Genomic DNA, 19,467 nt, shown 5'->3' with positions numbered 1-19,467 from the left:
ATATATAATCCACACACGTGAACAGTAATAAAGCAAAGTCGGTTTCATTTCATGAAAAACATTTACTATACAATCTTGATTGCAAATAAACCAGGTAGGATGTACGCAAAGTTAGTGCTTCCTACTGTTTGGTCTGAGGTAAGTTAGCCAGAGAGCTATTAGCATCCTCCTGCCTATTTGGCAAAGGTTAGCTCATTTAACAATCTTGTCGACATCTGTCAACACCTGATGAGCATGAATTGAGTTTATCTTGCATTCCTTTGTCTCTCAGGATTATTAGATAGATGGATGCACTTTATTGAACCCAATTTGGGAAATTATTGTGTCCTAATGAGCCGTGCAGTGTGGCATTTATCAGGACCTGGAAACTGACGTAGCCAAATGGAATCAAGACATTATTGATCTTAATATTCATGCCTGCGCTTTCCCTGCTGTCACGTGTCACATTGTCTTCTGGGGGGGGGGGAAGCCTGTGGGGTGATGGCAGCAGATATTTCAGAGACATCTACTGTGTGTCAGATTCAGTAAGCTATTTGACCATAACTGGTACACAAAACGACGCTGGGTTTCAGAAGAAGAATTCCCCTCGGTGGCTTTCAGTAAATAAAACGCAACACAATGAAAGACCACTAGAATGCATTTATTTTCTGTGTCGCAGCTCTATGGGTGTCGTCTCCACATTCATTTGGATTGAAAAGCTTTTTAAACACAGCTGCAGGCCATTGTGGCAAAATCTATTCAGCCGGCAGCTTGCCGAGAATGGCTGCTACCTCGTCCTTCAAGGAGGCTCAGACAATAGTTAGAAATCAAAAGAGAAGGGGAGGAAAGGCCCCTTTTATTTATTATGATGTCTTTTTTTAACTATTGTTGTGGACATGAGAAGATGTGAAGATTTGTCTGTGTGGGGGAGTGTTTTGTGTGTGTGTGTTTGCTGTTTCTCTGAGTGTTTCTGTGGGGGCATGCAGTGCACAGTGTGTGTGAGCATGCTGAATTACATCTGATGCGTAGGTGTGTCCTCTGAGACAGCAAGCAGTTCTTAGTAGGGGGCAGAGACATGTAGTACCGCCTGCTGTCAAATGGGGGAGCAGTTGTCCTGCAACTGCTGCCTCTGAATCTGCTTCTTATTCAGCTCTCTTAACACAATCCAAAGAGCCTTTCCTTGAAATAGATGTGCTTTAGTCCCGTCAGCCACTGTAATACAATCACTTACCTAAGAGATGTTACCGATATCCATCTATGCAGTAGATAGGAGGCAGATTTGGCAGCCAACATAAACCATCCCGTAGCCGCTGTTGCTATAGCAATCCTCCACACCTCGAGCTGGACCCCTGCATGCTAGCAGAGCACACTTTGTCAAGGTGGATGGATTCGCAAACAACAAAATGGATGTGGTGTGTGTGTACATGGGCGGTTATGTCACAGCTGGTGGAGGGAAGGTTGGGGTGTATCGCGGCTGCTGCTGCTGCTGCATCGCGCTTCTGATCCTGCAAAAGAGGTCATCTTTCTTTTTTGTTTTCTGGCTTCTATTTTCGGCACTTTCCTCCATGCTGATCGGGGGTAGTTATCACCCAGGGATTATACAGCAACGTGATCCATTATTCATGACTCAGCAAAAGTAATAACACTTCCTCCTGGGGCAAAGCAACCAGTTCCTCTTTTCGGGGTGTTTATATTCCCAGGGGTCTCCATTATGAGTTATGAACTATAACTTACTGTAAAGTGTAACGGCGGTGTAAGGGAAGCGTCGCACAATGTGATAAAGTGTGAACTTCAGCTGTTTGCCAGCCGCACAACTCACCAGTGACAGAGTGCCTATTTGTTGTGCATTGCGGTGTGAAACAAGCTTTTACACTTTCAGGAGGGATGCCTTCAATTTTAAATGTCCTCCTGGGATTTCATTGGAGTCTGATGGACTCCCAGGACACCGAGCAGGGAAGGTTTGACCCTGAAATGATGTCCCTCATCAGGTTGGACTGATTTATCTGTTCATGTTTTACTGGATATTAATTGAAACTAGTGCAGTGCCCGTTGTAAACATGGCTATTTGGAATGGGCTTTTTTCATGGCCTGTGTTAATGCTCCGGAGCCTTCTTCCGAATTATAAGTAAGTCCTCCTCGAGCAGTTTTGCAATATACCATAACTGTGCAGAGGGTTTTATTTACAGTCTGTGGTGCAGAGTGAAGTTAGACAACGAGTGTTCATCCTACCTGGTTTATCCGCGGGGATGTTTTTAAGTCTATGTTTTTCATATGGTGGAAATGAAATCGCTTTGTTACTGTTCAGGTGCGTGGTTTATATATAAGTTTCAATGATTTGCGTAACTTGTGGAGGGGGCTGGGAGATTGGAGGACCAATCAGCTAACAGCTCTCACCTGCACTGATTGATCCTCTATGAGCAGGTGAGGGTGCTCTCCCAGCCCCCCCCCCACCTCCACAGTGGTATTTTCTTTTCATTGCTTTTCTGGCCATTTCAGAGGTCCGAGAAGCAAGTGTCATAATCTTTAGACCCAAGGTCACAACTTTTCAAAATTCTAATTAACCTCCACAAGCAGTGCAGCAGCAAAACGAATGTTATGCTTTTACTTTGATGATAAAATTGCCAAAGAGGAAGTATTAATGAGGGAGTTTTTTCTCTCCACAGTCACCAAAGTGCTCGATCATTGTGGGAACTGTTGGGTTTCTCTATAATTTGAAAGGTCGTGACCTTATATGTAAAGTACCTTGAGATATGTATATTATGATTTGACACTACAAATAAAATTGAGCTCAGCAACCATTGCAGGTCAGTCAGTCTGTGTCTCAGTCGATATAATATGTTAAAATAAAAATGATAAAATGATCTGGGGGTGATTTTGTCCCCCTTGTTTGACCCTGTTGCTGACTGATGCTGTAGTGTCCGAGGACGTAGGATAAAATATTCTTCATTTTGACATGTATTTTTTGTGTGAAGCACTTTGTAACCTTGTTTAGATAAGTGCTATACAAATAAAGTTATTATTATTATATGTTCCACATTGGTTTGCAGGCTTAAGGCACACAACCCTGCCCCCACTTAAAGCTACAGAGCGCTGGTCCCCTGTTTATACAATCTGTATTAACATTGAACGTATTGCGTGTCCAAATTGCACCAAACGTCCCTGAGCCATCATCGATCCACATGCTAAGTGTGACATTGATAAGATGCACGATTTACAACAGAGCTTTGTATAATTAGTAGGTAGAGATGTAATAACACTAAGCCCAACACTCGACTGGTTTTCTGATCAATGTTTCAGGGAAACAACACATGGAAGTGAGTCCACTCATCATCGTTAGCACTACTCGTCCCGTGAAAGCCGGGGTACGATGTCGTCTGAGTCTCTGGAGCAGTACTGTCACATCTGACAAAACAACTGCAGTGATGTCATCAGGTTAATGACAGTTTGGGATTGGAGAATGCAAATGTACAACAGGAAGCTGTGTTACTCGCTGGAGGTGTGGAATTTTAAAGATGTGAGGAAATAAGGTCGAACAAAATGATGCTATTGGCATCAGCATTGAACTGTAGTGTTTTTCGAGCTTGATCCACCAGGGACTAAAAGTCATAATTTGTGCGTTCAAGATCTCATCCTCTTTGGAGGGAAGTAAAAAGCAGATCCTTGATCTGAACTTTTAGAATAAAACCTAAGAAATATCATACCTGTCAGTGAAGCCAAACAGGACAAGGTTCTTTTGTCGCAGATGTGGTTCCCTGGTGTGGCAGCCGGAGGAAAACAACCGAGCCTCCCAGCTCCTGCAATGTTTTAAGGTCATGTGACACGGTGATGTTCTGCAGTGCTGGAAAAGTTAAATCAGCACAGTTACAAAAGTCGAACCTTAACCTCTGCAACTATGATTTTGACCATTATTTTTTGTGCCTCTTGGTAGCCTGCAGTCTTTAAGCAAGCACAATACTAACTGTGTTTATGTCGTTATGTTATGAGTAGACTTTCACCATTCACTTCTCCTTTTTAAAGACAACATTATCCCAGTAAGGGTCAGAACTTCGCAGATGGGTCCCTTTTTTGTTTTTATCCAGGACCATCCGCTCAGCACTTTCTGACAGCAGCTGCATTATACTTAGCACAGAGACCCTGAAACCAATTAGTACTCAGGACCGCGCTCGCTCGCGTGCACTGCAAAGCCAGTAGTCTGTGGTGATTTCGGGAAATGTAGCGGGTGAGCAAAATCCCAACTAGCAATGATAATGGAACAAAGGATTATGTAATAACACAGGTCCCATTCGACGTCGCACTTTTGCGGTGCAAATCATCAAACTAGTTTCCAAGTAAATTAGCAGCAACAAACCGACACAGAGACACTGGAGCTTTTGTGGCCCCTGGAGATCCGATCGCAGTCGGCAATTCAGCCTTGCAGATGCTTTTCAAGTCTAATTGGAATTCTGGGATTAACTGAACACTTGTACTTTAGTTGAGGTCACGGGATCTTTGTAGCCATGGCAACAGAAAGGGGTTGAGCTCACGGATAACGACTGTGCTCACGGTGAAGAGGAACAGACACGGGTTCATGTTTACTTCTCTGATTGACAATGTTGTTCATGTATAGAAACGGGGGGAGTGAGTTGATTCTCCGATTAAGGAACATGCGAGAAAGCAGATTGGCGGGAGGAGACCGGACCGATGGTCTCGCCCGGCCAGTGGGACACACTACAGGGGGTGAGCAAGGGGAGGGGACACAGCTAAACCTCACTCACTACACAGGGACTTCTATGTAGAGGACTATATGGTGAGATCATCGGCAAAAGAAAAAAACACCATACACCAACAGCAACAATCACTTTTAAATGTTTGTTGTACACTTTAGTATTGATACGTTTAGGTAAAAAGCACATTTCTATCTTTATCCACATGCTAATTTAGTTATTTTTGATAAGAACAAGAAGGAATAGAATCACCAGAGGAGGCTGGGACGTGCTGCCCTCTCTCCTCGTCTCTCTCACCATTTTCTTTTCCTGTCAACACCGCGAGTGCAATGCATGATGGTATATATTGCTAGTGACCATCTGTTGAACGCTACTTGTCACGTTGCTCTGAGGGATACATTAAGTCAACTGTAGGTGTCAGAAATGTCAGACTCTTGGTTGGATGAAATGAGACTTTCAAAGATGTCAGCTTATAGCATTTGCTCAATATTTGGGGTTGTGTGTGAGTGTTGTGTTTTATGTTCTTAATTGCTGCTGGGACACTTTAATTTCCCTTCTGGGACGAATAAAGTATCTATCTCTCTAATATTAACTGATATAAGCTAAGGTTGATATATTAAGGTTGTTAATAGTATATATTTTTTAATTTAAACTCTGCATTGTGGAGGGTGGCAGAGACGCAAATGGAAACATCTGCTTCCATTCGCAGCTCCCATCCTCTTGCTCTTGAGTGATGCACTTAAACCCGGCTCCCAGGTGCTGATACTCAAGATTGTCTAAGAGCAGTAAATTGCTGGAAAACAGCAGCGGGACCGGCGGCTCTCGCTGGATACACACAGCTCCGAAAACACACGTCTTGTGCTGACATTAGCTGAGTGAGGGAGTGGAGACGTGCACTATGGGGGGGCTGGTGGGAGGAAATGAAGGCGTCCTCCATTCGCACCCCCAGCTAAAACCCAGTCTGGGGGAGTAATGAGCCACAGGAACAGCGGCTGCAGATTAAACAGACGGCAGAGGAGTGTTTTAGATGCCTATCTCTTTTGAGGAGGTGTTGAGCTGCCGATTTCAGATGCAAGATAAAGCTGCGGGCTCTCTGATTGGGAGAGGTGTGTGTGTGTGTGTGTGTTTTTAATTGTAATGAGGGCACTCTCCTCTCTGATCTGCAATGAAGTTAGATCATCTCTGCAGACGGCGCTGGCCAGAGAGCCTTGAAGCAGCACCTTCAGTTTAATATAGACGCGAGTATGGCCTCCTGAAGCCTCCTTCTACTCAGTATTCAGCAAGAGTTTGAATTCTCCACTTTCACAGTTAATTCTGGAAATCTCTGATGTCTTAGACCACAAGCAGTGCTTCAGACAAACGTCATCACATCTGGTGCTGTTTAACACACACACACACAAAAAGTAAAAATATATATAAGAAAATGAAAAACTATTCAAAAAGCCAATACCAGGGATATGAAGAGCCCTAGGACGCTAAATGGCTAAGCAGGTTATTTATTTAAAATGTTTAATAATAGGTGAGCAGAGTTAAAACCACAACTAAAAGACTATTTTAAAAGATTTATCTTAAAGGCAATAAATAAAAAAACATGACTGGATCTAACACATTCGTTTAAACTAATTACCTAATATCCCGGTCCAATATTGTCTCCAGTGGGTGAAACCTTTTGTCCAATGCGGGTGTCGACTGTTCCCCCGCCCCCCCATTCCTTCTCCACACTGGCCGTTCCTGGATCCCCTCATCTCAAAGTCGCCATCGCCCGATACACCGCTCAGGGGAGACAAACATGTATCTACGCTGAATCCATGCTTTGGGCAGTAGGAAAAAAACCACGATTAGAGCACAGCAGGATAAAAAGCATTTAAACCACTTGATATAAAAACAGGGAACATGTCCCAAATCCAAACATGCAGAAGGCCCCATACATCTGACCTTGTCACATGAAACCGAGTGGACCACTAAACGCGACAATGCACTGACACAGGAAGCGGAGAAGAAGGATGTAAGCAAAAAATTCCAGCTTCACGAGGAAGGAAATGTATTCAACACATTTGTTTGTACTCAGGGATACACCCATTGGAAACACTGAGTCTTAAAGGAAACCGTGTTTACAAGAAAACTCTGCAGGGCAGTTTTTATGTCTTTTAAAAACACGCGTTTAACATATTTTCCATGTTGCAAAATGGGATCACTTACAGCTACTAAAGCATGACTCAACGTTTTTATGTCGTGGGCTCTCTCATCTCCCGGTTATTACTGACGAATTTCCCGAGTGACTTACGGATAAAAGCCTTTACCTTATGAATGTTTTACAGAATGACAATTGTTCCGTCTAACCTTAAAGTGCTTTTCTTGTCTAAAACCTTACAACACACAAGTCAGGGTATGAAACTCTGTCGGCAGCAGCAATGTCCCACATCCGCCATAAACACTTTGTACACTCATCACCGACAGGGAGCATAAATCAGTGTTCAGACGGAAAAATGTCTCCGAGCTTCGGTAAAGTGCCTGAATATGCACATTTGCCCTTTAACCTTCATTAATTAAATCCACATTAACTTTATACTCCACACAGCCCGACTGGTCAACAAGGTCACAGTCAGGAGCATATGGTTCAACTGTGCGCTCCATAATGACACATTAACTACCACGGTCACAGTTTTAATCAGCCACGGGCTGTGATGATATACAATTATGTAAGGACCGGGCCTCTGAAACAGATCTGGAGTTTTTTTAATTGTGGAACCTTGTGCGCTCGTTAGCAGAGGGAGCCACACGCCCACACATGATCTGTATGCGCACAGCCACAGTATCGAGCCGGAGAGAGAGGTGACACCGGCATGCTAATTAGAGCGGGGAACGTGCTCTTTAAACTATTATTGATGTTTTAGTAATCGTTCCTGTGCTTTGATTTTAGGCCTTGTCAAAAACCGCTGCGGAGGAAGTTTTTTCTTCCCTCCCGTCGAACACAGACAATCCCCGATGAGCGATGATTGAAGCGAATGCCCCCCACCCACCCCACCCCATCTTAATTACCACAATTTAAACAGTCGACAAACTTCTATTTGCCAAGTTATCATCCTGTGCTCATTGTCACACTAGCACGCTGACGTACGGAGATATTCAAGTGGCAGAAGACGAGTGCGACGCTCGTGTTTTCCCCTTCAGGGTCTGCATCCCCAGTGTATCATGCAAATAGCAGACATAAAGAAAAACTGACAGTGAGGAATCACAGGGCGGCGTGAATAGCAGGCCCTGCAGGGCTTCGGCAGCACATATCAATAATGAGGGATGAGTTGAAGCTCTCACATGTTTGGGCACCGTCTCGGGGGGGATCCATTCAGAGGGTGGATGCCGGTGCCCTCAGCAGGCCTCGCACAATGCCTCGGGTTCCACGTGGGATGTCAGCGGGTACAATCCACCACGTCTCTCTCTCTCTCTCTCTCTCTCTCTCTCCTCTTGGCATTTGATAACAGCCGACACGCTGCACAGACTGATAAAACGGGGGAAAGGTATAGGCCAAGGATTTCCATAATGTGCTCGGGATTATTGAACAGACCCGTTGGCTGCCAGGTTATATTCGTTTCACATAATTTGCACGACTATTTGTGTACGTCTCCTTTTCCTGTTTTGTATCGACAGTGTAATATATCACATGGAGATGTACTGTTGCTGTCATTTGAGATGCTTTGTGGGATCCGACTCGTATGATGAACCAGTAAGAATTGCATAGGTCGGCATGAGTTTTTACACTAGCTCCCTTTATACAGAGTAGATAACAATCTGGCTGTATGTGTCATGTGTGTTGTAAATTGGGTCTAAAGGCTGTGTAGAGTGCTTTTACAAACCTCTGAAGTTGCTGACATGTAAACAAAGTACAAAAATAAAACCCTCATGTTTGGGTGCATGGGCGCTGGCTGAAGTTAAGCTGGCATGACCAAGCAACTGCTTCATTATTTACAGGAGCTCAGCAGTTCCTAGCCTGGGGCCCAAGACATCGGTAGATCCAAGCCCATTGGGGTACCCTGATGTACAATGAGCAGTATGTCGCAGTAAAATAGAAGTATTAAGCTGTTTTGGAGGATTCCAGAGTCTTTTTCATAATCATATGCACATTAGAAGAGCTTTTGGTGACTGTGATCCTTCCTTCTGCCCTTCATGACTGTGCATGCACGAGGAGAGTTAGAGGACAATACCCACAGTCCTCTAATTGTAAACCTTCCCTTAAGGCTAATTAGTGCGTCAGTAGGCTAGACCTAATCTTTTTAACTTACAGACTTTAAACAAATTGTATTTCTCTGTTCTCTTGTATTATGTCATTAATATTATGACTCAGTTATGCAATTGAGTAGTTAAAGGTTGCAGCACATGATGCTAAATCTTTCATTTCATACCTGCCTATATTCTCACATTATGGGATTAATGTAACTTTGCTTGTGGTTTCCTTTGTGAAGCAGAATGGAGTGATGATATTTTAAGAGATAAACTTTTATGGCATTTAAACAAGTCTCAAAAGTTGCCCAAATAAAAACCACGACGATGTGATTCAAATGCACAGAACTGTATCCATGAGAGGAAAGGCATACTCCCGAGCAAGCGTTTCTGCTCTGCGTGCATGACTGCGGTTCTGAGACCCGCTAGTAACTCGCTCAACATCGCCCGACAATCGCTCGCTCGTCAACTTGAATTTTGAGATCTTGGATTTGGGGACAGCGGCTGATGCTCCCCTCCTTTTATTGGTCTCATTCGGATGTTTTGTGTGAACAATAACTGAAGCTTCTGACCTTAATCTGCAGGATTTCTTCACATTGCACTGTTGCCTCATGACTGGCCAATTATACAAGCATTTGAATGAGCAAGGTGTACAGGTTTTTTCGAAAACGTGAATGTCATGTTTCCCAGGAGGAGAAAGTCGGAGATCGGGAAGCTGAACCAACCGGTCCAGGCAGATGAGATACATATCTGACGCTCTAACCTAATAACACGGATGGTTAAATGAAAAGCAAGAGGTTCTGCAACACACACAGATCCACCGTGGCCCAAACGTTTTTCTTTCTTCCTACAAGGTCAGTGTATTACAATGGCATAGCACAAATCTAGGTTGTTTCACACACACACACACACACACAAAACCCAGCCATCATCTGTCCTGATGCTCAACATGATATATAACATGATATATGACATTTTGATAGTACCGGAACCCGCCCCTCCATCTCATTCTATTTGCACTGAAAGGCAGGCCTGACATGTGACACACTGTGCTGTCGCAGGTAGGTCTTATTGTTTGTGTAAATATGACGGCATCAGTCTGACAGACTGTTTTTACTGCAGCAGACAAAGGTGAAACAGAGCAGGCAGAGCGAAGCTGTCACGGGGATCAGATGCCACCGGGCTGGCAGCAAAAGGGCCCACAGACCCGGGGACGCCGCGGCTCCCACGACATCACTGTCTCAACGGTGTTTTGGCTTGTTCAACGTTTTTCTACCCGTGTTTGTGTGGCTCTGATCAGAAAATTAAGAATTATACGCAGGAAGCCAGCGGTACACTCTACGCCTCAGTCGCCATGCTCCAGACCACCTCACAGTAGGTCCATTGAATTTCCGACATGTCAGACTTTGTGGTCTTTGGTCGGCTGCCTTCGGGTTGATTTCCCAAACCCAGCACATTTTCCCTCACTGCCTCCGAGCAAAATGGCAAAACTCAATAGTAGAAATGTAGTTTATGGCGGGGGAGCAATTGCAGAGCAAGAAAAGAAATAGAAGGAGATAAAAGGGGTTCTTACAGTGCAGTAATCACAGTGTAGCTCATGATCAATTTACAATACAGTAGTTTGCTTTCTTCTGCAAAATAGCCAAACCAAAATGCCCACATCTCCCAAACACCGGTCCAGTGCTGGTCCGGAGGTGCCAATGGCAACAAACAGCGTAAACAGTCGGGTCGTGTGTCAGGTAATTGGAGCGTACAGTGTGAGCACATAAATCGTGAGCTTTGGCTTCACATCTCAGATGATTTGCCCGTCGAGTGCGAGGTGGAAGTTAGCAACATTTTCAGAGCCACACAGTGTATGCACGGCTTAAGAGTAGTGGTGTCCTTTCCTCTATTAAATATTTTTGTCCTTTCGAAGCATTTATGGGAACCTGTATCAGAACTTCCAAAAGGCCAACCTAAACCTGTTTGTCTTTGGAAAAAGTGTCATATGAAAAAGTGTGATTAACATTGAGTCCCCAGAAGAGCAAAAAGTGTAAATATACACACGAGTCCGAGGGGGTTGGCTGAGTAGGCGGACAGAGTGGCCCATGACATATTTGCAGTCACACAGCTAAGGGAGGTCCGGGAGTTATGTTGTCTGAGTGATCGGATCTACACGAGTCTTCAATGCATCTCTGGTGAATCCCCACCTGAACTCGGAGCTGACCACTTGATATTTGTATTAATTGAATCCAAAAGGACCCCCCCTGTGCACAGTTTCAATTTCATAATCCGTTTCTACAGATTTGTAAACCATGCTCGGGGTTTGAACACGATTTGGGGAAATCTTTTCCTCTCAGATGTGGCTCTATGAAAGGAATTTGTCCAATCCACGGGCACGGACTTGTAGACTGCGAGCACAATGGAGCCTTTTGTTTCTCAGCTAACCCCAGGGGGGCTCGATACAAGGTAGAGGCGTGATGTAGCATTATTTCATTTTGGCATTGATAGACATGTCTGACTTGGTGACTTTATCGTATATGCAGACGGATTCTAACATACAATATGTTAATGCCACAATTACCAGGAGGCAGGAAACATGGCAGCGGATCCCCAGACAGCAGGGAGGATAATAAAAAGTGGCAGATACATTCACACAACACAGTGGACTGTAAATTATGTACAGTGAGCAGTATCTGCTGCTGGTTGTTTTTGGCTCGGTGCTTAATGTTATGGCTCATGACTCAGATTTACCTCCATCACTGGCTTTGACAAATATTCACTTGGGTAAATACCTTTACACAGTATGTCAAATACCCAGTGGCATAACATGCTGTAATATGATTGTAATCTCACTTGAGCCCCTGTCCCCTCAAAATGTCTGTGCACGTCCCTGCATGTAGATATTTGGATAGACAAACAAAAGGTGAGGACAACAAACACAACTTGAAAAGACTAAAATGGTGCATACCTCCTCAGGGCCCGACTGTCCCCTTAATTTCAATCAAATCCATTTTTCATCAAGATCCATGAATTCCTGGAAAAGCAGTGACAATGTTGAAAAACGTTGCAATGAGTTTTGTTAATATGTCAGTAGGCAAGGGATCTCTCAAAACTAATGCCAATCTCACCATCGCACTATGTGAATATTTCCTCCTTGTGTCAATATAGATTCTAACTGTCAGACATGATGTTTCAACATATTTGCTGTTAGAAATTGACTGAATATATATAAACAAATAGTTTTCAACGTGTTAAATTTGTATGCTCCAGTTATTTCCCTCTAACATGACCCTGTATTTGCCTTCCTGCTCCCTGTATTTCTTTCTTTGAGCAAATCCAGAGTAGTACTACTACAGACTATTTCCATGTGGTGTTCCAGCTTTGACATTTCACCAGGAAAGCTAATAGGGCTTGTTTGGTCAGCTTTAACATTTAAAGGCTTTAAATTATTATACCTGACTGTTGGATTAGCTAATGTGTAAATATTTGCTTCCAAGAGGGCGGCCTTGTATTAAATATAGCAAAAGGCAAAAATGGTCTTTGAAGCAGAGTGAGAGGACGTCCTTGAACCCCAGTTTGTGTCTACACAGAACCGCTGAGCTTCCCACGCGTCGCTGCTGCTTTGCATCACTCCTTAAATCCGTGTATTTGTTCATTAAACAGCTCAGTCTGATCGTGACAGATTTCATTTTTTTCCCCTAATTGATCCAGTGTCTCTCCCGGCACTGATCTCAAACGAAACGGCTCCGAGGGGCTTTTTTAGAAGCTCTGCGGGGACACGGCACAAAAGAACACATCAGAGACACTGAGATGACTTATCTGTCTTACTTAGTAAGTACATACCGAAAAAAATGATTAGATGTTACCTGCCTTCTCCCGCGCTGCCTCATCTACCACTGTTGTTTCTCCCAATGATTCCGACACATTAGTCAAAATTCAAACTGTGTTTCAATCCTGCTGATTGGGGTCACTGCTCCGTGTCTCTAATGGATTTCTCTCTGTGTGATCGCTGATGTTTTATGCAAAATGGCCGCCTAGGAGCGCAGACTGACACCGGTGGATATTACGATTGATGCCACACAGAGCAGGTCTCATATTTAGAGAATGTAAGCACCGATAGCACCACCATGGCGGTTGGCATAGTAACTCCTGCTACTCACATTAGAGGTGGAAAATATACATCAATCACTCAAATTTCATTTGTACAGTCCATATTCATAAATCACAATTTGTCTCATAGGGCTTAACAAGGTGAAAATAAGGAGCAGCAATGACAGTTGTAATGATAGCTGCATTGGCAGTAATACCAGTATAATATTGTATATCTAAGCAATCTGGTTGTAATTATAATTGTTAACGATAAAGCACAGGGACTCAGGGGAAATAGTCAAGTCAGTAATACGTATTAATGAGACGTTAATGTGAGGAAGACAAGGAAGCAGAAGCCCCATGTGTCCCCCGACAACATAGGCCCATAGCAGCATAACCAAGACTGAACATGACTTTGCAATTTCAACAAGTTTGAGCTCAAAGATAAGATGTCAAATTCCTATTATCCTGCTAGTTTTTCTCTATTTCTTTTTTTTGTCAGTAGTACACACTTTAAAGTCTGAAAAGAAAAAAAACTGTTATTTATAGTGGAATTCTGAGATTTAAAAAAAATCAATGAGCCAATGTAGCACTTGCGGAACAAGAAACAGAAACTCATAAGACACTCAGAGATAAGTGACTAAAAGTATTGACAGTAGGCAAAACAGGGAAAGACATCCTTAACTGGTAAACCAAGCAAAGTCACAATATCTGCTTTTAAATCAGTCACAAGTTGCAAAGTTTTTGTTGATGCTTCCAGAAATGGAGACCATGGGACTTAAGTTTTCATTGATTGGAAAGTCAATATATTGCGATTGAATTTTCTTAATTATTTCATGACACATCTGAGGTAAATATTGATCTTCCCAACATTGCCTTTGCATTTGTTGATTCATGTCATCCACTTTGAGTGGATTTGGAAAAAGACGAGATGTATTTAAGTGTTTCAACAACAATTTGACATCTTTTGTCCAATATTTACATAATAGCAGATATATCGAGATAATGTATGTTGTGATTCGGTGCTATTTCAAATTGAATTGAAACAGGATCAGGTATAAATAAAAAAAAAAAGATGCACTTTTATCATAAAAACATCTTTGTTTGCTAAAACGTACATTAAAGCACGAGTGAGAGACACGCAGTTTGCAAGTGACAAAATGTTCACATCTGACAAGTTGAGCTGTGTGTTGAGAAAGCTACTCATTAGAGTTGATTGTAAAATTATGTATATTGGTTTATAAGTGATCACGTTGTTGTTCTGGCCTGCGATGCCGTTCACCAGAGTAACGTCTGTGATTATTCAGACTCCACATGAAGGCACAAGTCTCTCTGCTCCCCTGTCTCCTTTGTCACTTCGCCTGTTCGGTTCCCTGGTGGTTTTTTTGCATTTTTGTTTATTTCTGTGAAGCCACCGCCTTGTTCCCTGAAGTTTCCTCCTCATTTGGCAAATTCATTCTGTTCCTGAGTTTTGCCTGCTTGCCACGTTGGTTTTTATTTTTGTCTCCAGCAAAGACCGCTGGTTACAGAACGTTCTCACACCTTAACCACTTTAACTCCAAACATGTCGACTTCCCATTCCGTAACCACGTATTCATGATGTCCATTTCAAATCAGTGAATCTAGAGAGGAGCATGGGAAACCGGAAAGTGTATATATATATATGCAGAGGGGTGGATATGAGGACACCAGGGGCAGGGAGGTAATTCGGTGCTTATCAGGTGTGGGAAACACAAATGCGGGGACAGGAACGACTCGACAGGTGAATATATCAAAATAAAACAGGAATAACCGTGGACTGGATGTTACACCGAGATACTAAACAAGGTTTATGACTCTGGTGAGCAAATATTTTATAGCAGTCATGTCATATTAACCATTTCCTCTATTTTAAGCTACAACCCAGTCTATTTAGCTTCGCGAGGAGGTAATGCAGTCGCCAGGAGTTGTGCCCTGCCAAAACAAATTCTAAAGACAGAGCATCAGTGGTGCCAGATGGCAGCCGGAGCAGCGACTGCTTGTTGTCTGAAAGCCCCACCTGAATGTCGCGAGTACATTTATTCCGATTACTGTCATTAAGTCCGCGGAATAAATGAGATCCATGAGTCCAGCGTGCGACATGATGAACAGCAGCTTACAGCCGGGAAGGTGACTTATGTGCTGTGGCTCACTGTTATTAGACAGTGTCTTTGATGGTGACTGCCGTCTAATTCCTCATGAGACGCACTGGCAGATCGGGGTTAAATGCTGGAAAACGGGAAACGAGGGCAGATCCTCCCTCTCGCTGTTCCTCCGCAAACTCTTATCGCACACTCTCTCGCTAAATATTTCCGCAGGCTCTCTCAGAGAACTCCGCCGTCTCCCGCTCTTGTGTTTTATCTAGAAATCCACTGTCTTTCATGTAATATATGTAAATCGTAAAGGCCACGCCGCAGAAACTTTATTTAACTCCCGAACCCGTGTAATAAATGTCATATCTTTTTGGACCTTCAGTAAAAATGTATGGCATTTAAGCATATATACTTTTTAAAAAATGGCAGCACTGAAGTGGCTGAATTAATTTAGAAATGTTATATTAAACATGATATCATTCACTGCAAGCCACTGTGCTTCCTAATTCATTAACAAATATACTTTCTGCGTTTCCGGCAAAGTGTGATGTGGACTATTTTCCCATGCTCTCTAAACTCCACGGAAAAATTAGAATTCTGGAGATATGGAAAGCGTAATTTAGCTCCAGCTGTTAATTACAACGTGTGTAATGACTTCCTCCAGCCTGTTTCTCATCAGCCCCGCCATTTCCACGGAGCTGCGGTGTCCAAGGAGGCTTTGTCCTAGATTCTCTAAACTCAACGGCCGCAGCAGTATTATAACACTGACAGCGTTATGGAGTAGGTCTCATACTATTAGTATTCAGACATGTCCGTGCATCAGTATTTAATATAAAGGTAAGTCCGTTATGACTTGTAATCAGTGGCACGCTATAAATAGAATCCTCAGACCAATTTTTGTCGTAAATATAAAAGAATAAATAAAAGAATTGTGAGAAATTGTAGCCTCTGTTCTCACAGCATGGCGCTACTGTTCAGGTAAAGCCTGCTAGCTAACACCTTGGCTTAGCTGTGAACACACAGGATTCAGCCGATAGGATCGCTGTGTTTTATTCATTCCATAGACTACATATAAAGATGGCCGTAAACTCCAGGTCCAGAAAGTGCAGTGTGGGAGAGCTGTGCTGTCTCAAATGTCCAGCCGAGGGTGACTTGATTCCACAATGCCAGTAGAACTTTTCCTCAGGAGTTTGATCACTTGTTGGAAGTGTTCTTCAATACAGGATGATCTTCCTCTTGTAAAATAGATGATAGCGCTGGTACTGTCAGATGGGTGCAGGTTGCAGTGTCATTGGGACGTAGGCCAAGGAGGAACCCATCAATTTTGAGGTGAATCAGGACCAAGAGGCAGGAATTTGTCATCCCTTCCCTTCACATTGCAAGATACACTGACATTTCCTCCTGATTTCCCAGGTTATAATTCATGGATATTGATTAGGTGGTAGCTCATAGCTGTGAGTGTGTACACTTTGGTGTGGATCCAAATAAAAATCGAGCGTATTTGAGTGAAATAAAAACAGAAATTAGAAACCTGTCACTATAGTGTAGCTAAAATAATGCAAAGTGGCATTTATTCTAATATTATTATTATTATTAATATTATTTGTAGAAGCAAGTATTAAATCCACTGATTATTTTTGATGCATTTCGCTGCAAGAATGTATTTTCAGTAAATGTATTTATCTTCCTCTGTGTGTGTTTCACAAATGACAGCGTAATTATTGGTTTAGGGTTATCACCTTTTAGTCCCGTGTCCAATAGCTGACCTCCACTCACCCCTCACAATATTTACAATCCTTTAAGCTGCTGGATGTATCACTGACATACAACACTGTTCCTTTGCGGTTTGTTCCCCGTCATGAGCGAGGGGAGCTGCAATCAATACAATCTTCTCTCCCAGGAGTCCTCCATGACTGACTTGGCTTTTCCTCTCCGCGGCTGTCCACGCATTCGATCCGTCTCCCACTTAAGTCGAGCGCTCGTGTGCTGCTGGCCTCGGAACTGCTGAATGTCACGACCCTTTATTACCCAAACGGGGGAGATCTTTGAGCAGCTTTCGGTTCCCGCCGGCGTGCGAGCGGCGTAGCGGCGTGTGCCGTCTCTGCGGAGAGGAGGTAATTTTTGCGATGTGCTGCATCAACCTTAACTCTACACCGGCCCACTTAAACTCAACACTGGGTTCACATTCATTTGAGTGGCCCGGGGTCGTTTCTAAAATGCTGCTCCGTCCTCTGAGCTACTTCGAGTGTTAGAGCTATCACTGCAATTTCTTCTGTAGCTCTGGAAATTAGTTGCTGGAGCTTTGCAATGTTTAACACTGACCAAACTATTCCATGGCAGCAGTGACAACATGGTAAATGGCGCTTTGCTTGTTGGTACTGTACACCAGCCATGATATATGTATTTTGATATTTTGTTAATACAAGCAGCCAGAAAGAATTAGCATATGGACATCTGCTTTGTCATTTTGACTTCTATAAGGTTGGGGAAAGTTTGCACTTCCCATAATGCAATGAGTGGCTTGTTTGATTAGAAAGGTCCAGATCGAGAACACTGAACATCATAATGTCTAACTAGTATTATGATTCAGTGCAATACATGTATTCAAATATTAGATGTTTCAACTGTAACAATCTGTGTGTATAGTCAACAAATGACAAATAGAAGAGAAAGCTTATTTTTAAATGTGCATCTTAAGAAGTGCTCAATTTAGGAAAAACAAATAAAAGCACAAATTCAGTTGTCATTTTTGCAAATTCATTCAATTTTCTAACAATTTCAACAACAGCTTTAACACCGTATTATCTCTTTCTTTCTTTACATCCCACCTACACCTTTCTTGTTCAGTGAGATCTAGCTTGTCCTGCCGGGATTTAAACATGCGGTGGAATGGTCTGGTGGCATTTGGTCACATTGCCGCTTTTCACAATCACTATGCTCTGGGGAACAAAGGAGACATACTGGTTTTAAACATGCCCGTCAGAAGAATTAAGATGGAAGAGTCTGCCCAGTGTGGATTACAAACTGTTTTCGCTGTCTGCCTCTCTCTTTTTCAGAACACACCATTATACTTTTCTTGCTTTTCTCGGACTCACTTTTCACTTTCTGCTCTTCCTCCTCTCAACGTTCCCTCGTGTGCATCTCTGGCTGTGGGTCTCTGACTCTGGGTCAGATGATTTACAATGCATGTAATTGGTCTGTGAGTTACAGAAAAGCTTTGCCGGTTAAAATATAAACTCTCTGTCAAAATCCTGACGATTTATCACGAGTCCGGGTCCGCACAGGACGGCGTGTGGGTCCAGAGTCCACCTGTTGGTGAACCCTGCTCTAAAGCATTGTCCTACTCATTCTTTCACTTACCCCAACACTAAGAATGGGCTTGCTTTAAGACTTCGGTACCTCCGCCAAGGAGGTTACGCTCGTCTGCGACTTGGTTAGCAGGATCACACAAAAAATACATACCCGTGTTCAATCACACTTTGTGGAGGGGTGGGGCATGACCCAAGGAAGTGGAGCGGATCAATGGGCGGATCCAAGATTTTTAAGTTTGACTTTCTTCATCATGGCAAGGGCATTAGCTTTGGCAGAGGTATGCACTTCGCGAGTGTAATTCTAGCTGCTATTGTTTTTTTTTTGCATCCTTTCAACAACTGGGCGGATTTTCACAATTTTCACAGGTCCAAAATGTTACGAGTTCCTTCTTGGCCCCACAAAGTGTTGTGTAATCCTGTAAAGTAATAAACCAACAGATGCAGCTGAAAACACAACATCCATTTTTTAAAGTCATTTCAATATCAACCGATTCATTTCAGTGACCGAAGTTCTCCTGTTTGCTCTTTGATGCCATGTTCATGATTGAATGAACCCTTCTGATGAGGAAGTGTAGCCTTATAGGTATTATTGGGGTGTGTATTATGCTAATTTGCCATCCTTGTGGCACGTCTGTGAACTTTCCCGTTCAAAAGAATTAATCTTTTTGGATGAACTAAACCGAATCAGTTCCCGAAAACGAACCATTTCAGTTTCAGAGAGAACTTTAAGAATACGATTACTGAAGGGAACATAGTAGTAGTTTACAATGCCTGATGGAATCTGCCCTGCAATGTGAAGGAGAGTGTTGCACTGTGAGGGAACACGTTCAGTATGTCCATGTACTGCACAGCCCTCAGTCGCCCGCCCCTCCCTCCAGCATGAGCCCTGATTGAAACTGAAACTTAAGATTCCTCCGGCCGGCCACTCTCCCCCCTCCTTTACCACCAGGAGAAGTAATATGTTTTATTTCATAATTAGGTGTCACAAAAGCGTACTTGCTGAACATATTCATTCGTAAACCGCACCTACATTCCATTAAAATGTCCGCACTCACTAGTTGTAGAACAAGTCAGTTC

The sequence above is a fragment of the Hippoglossus stenolepis genome, chromosome 24 (assembly GCF_022539355.2).
Source record: "Hippoglossus stenolepis isolate QCI-W04-F060 chromosome 24, HSTE1.2, whole genome shotgun sequence".
NCBI lineage: Eukaryota > Metazoa > Chordata > Actinopteri > Pleuronectiformes > Pleuronectidae > Hippoglossus > Hippoglossus stenolepis.
Note: the sequence above shows the minus strand (reverse complement) of the source record.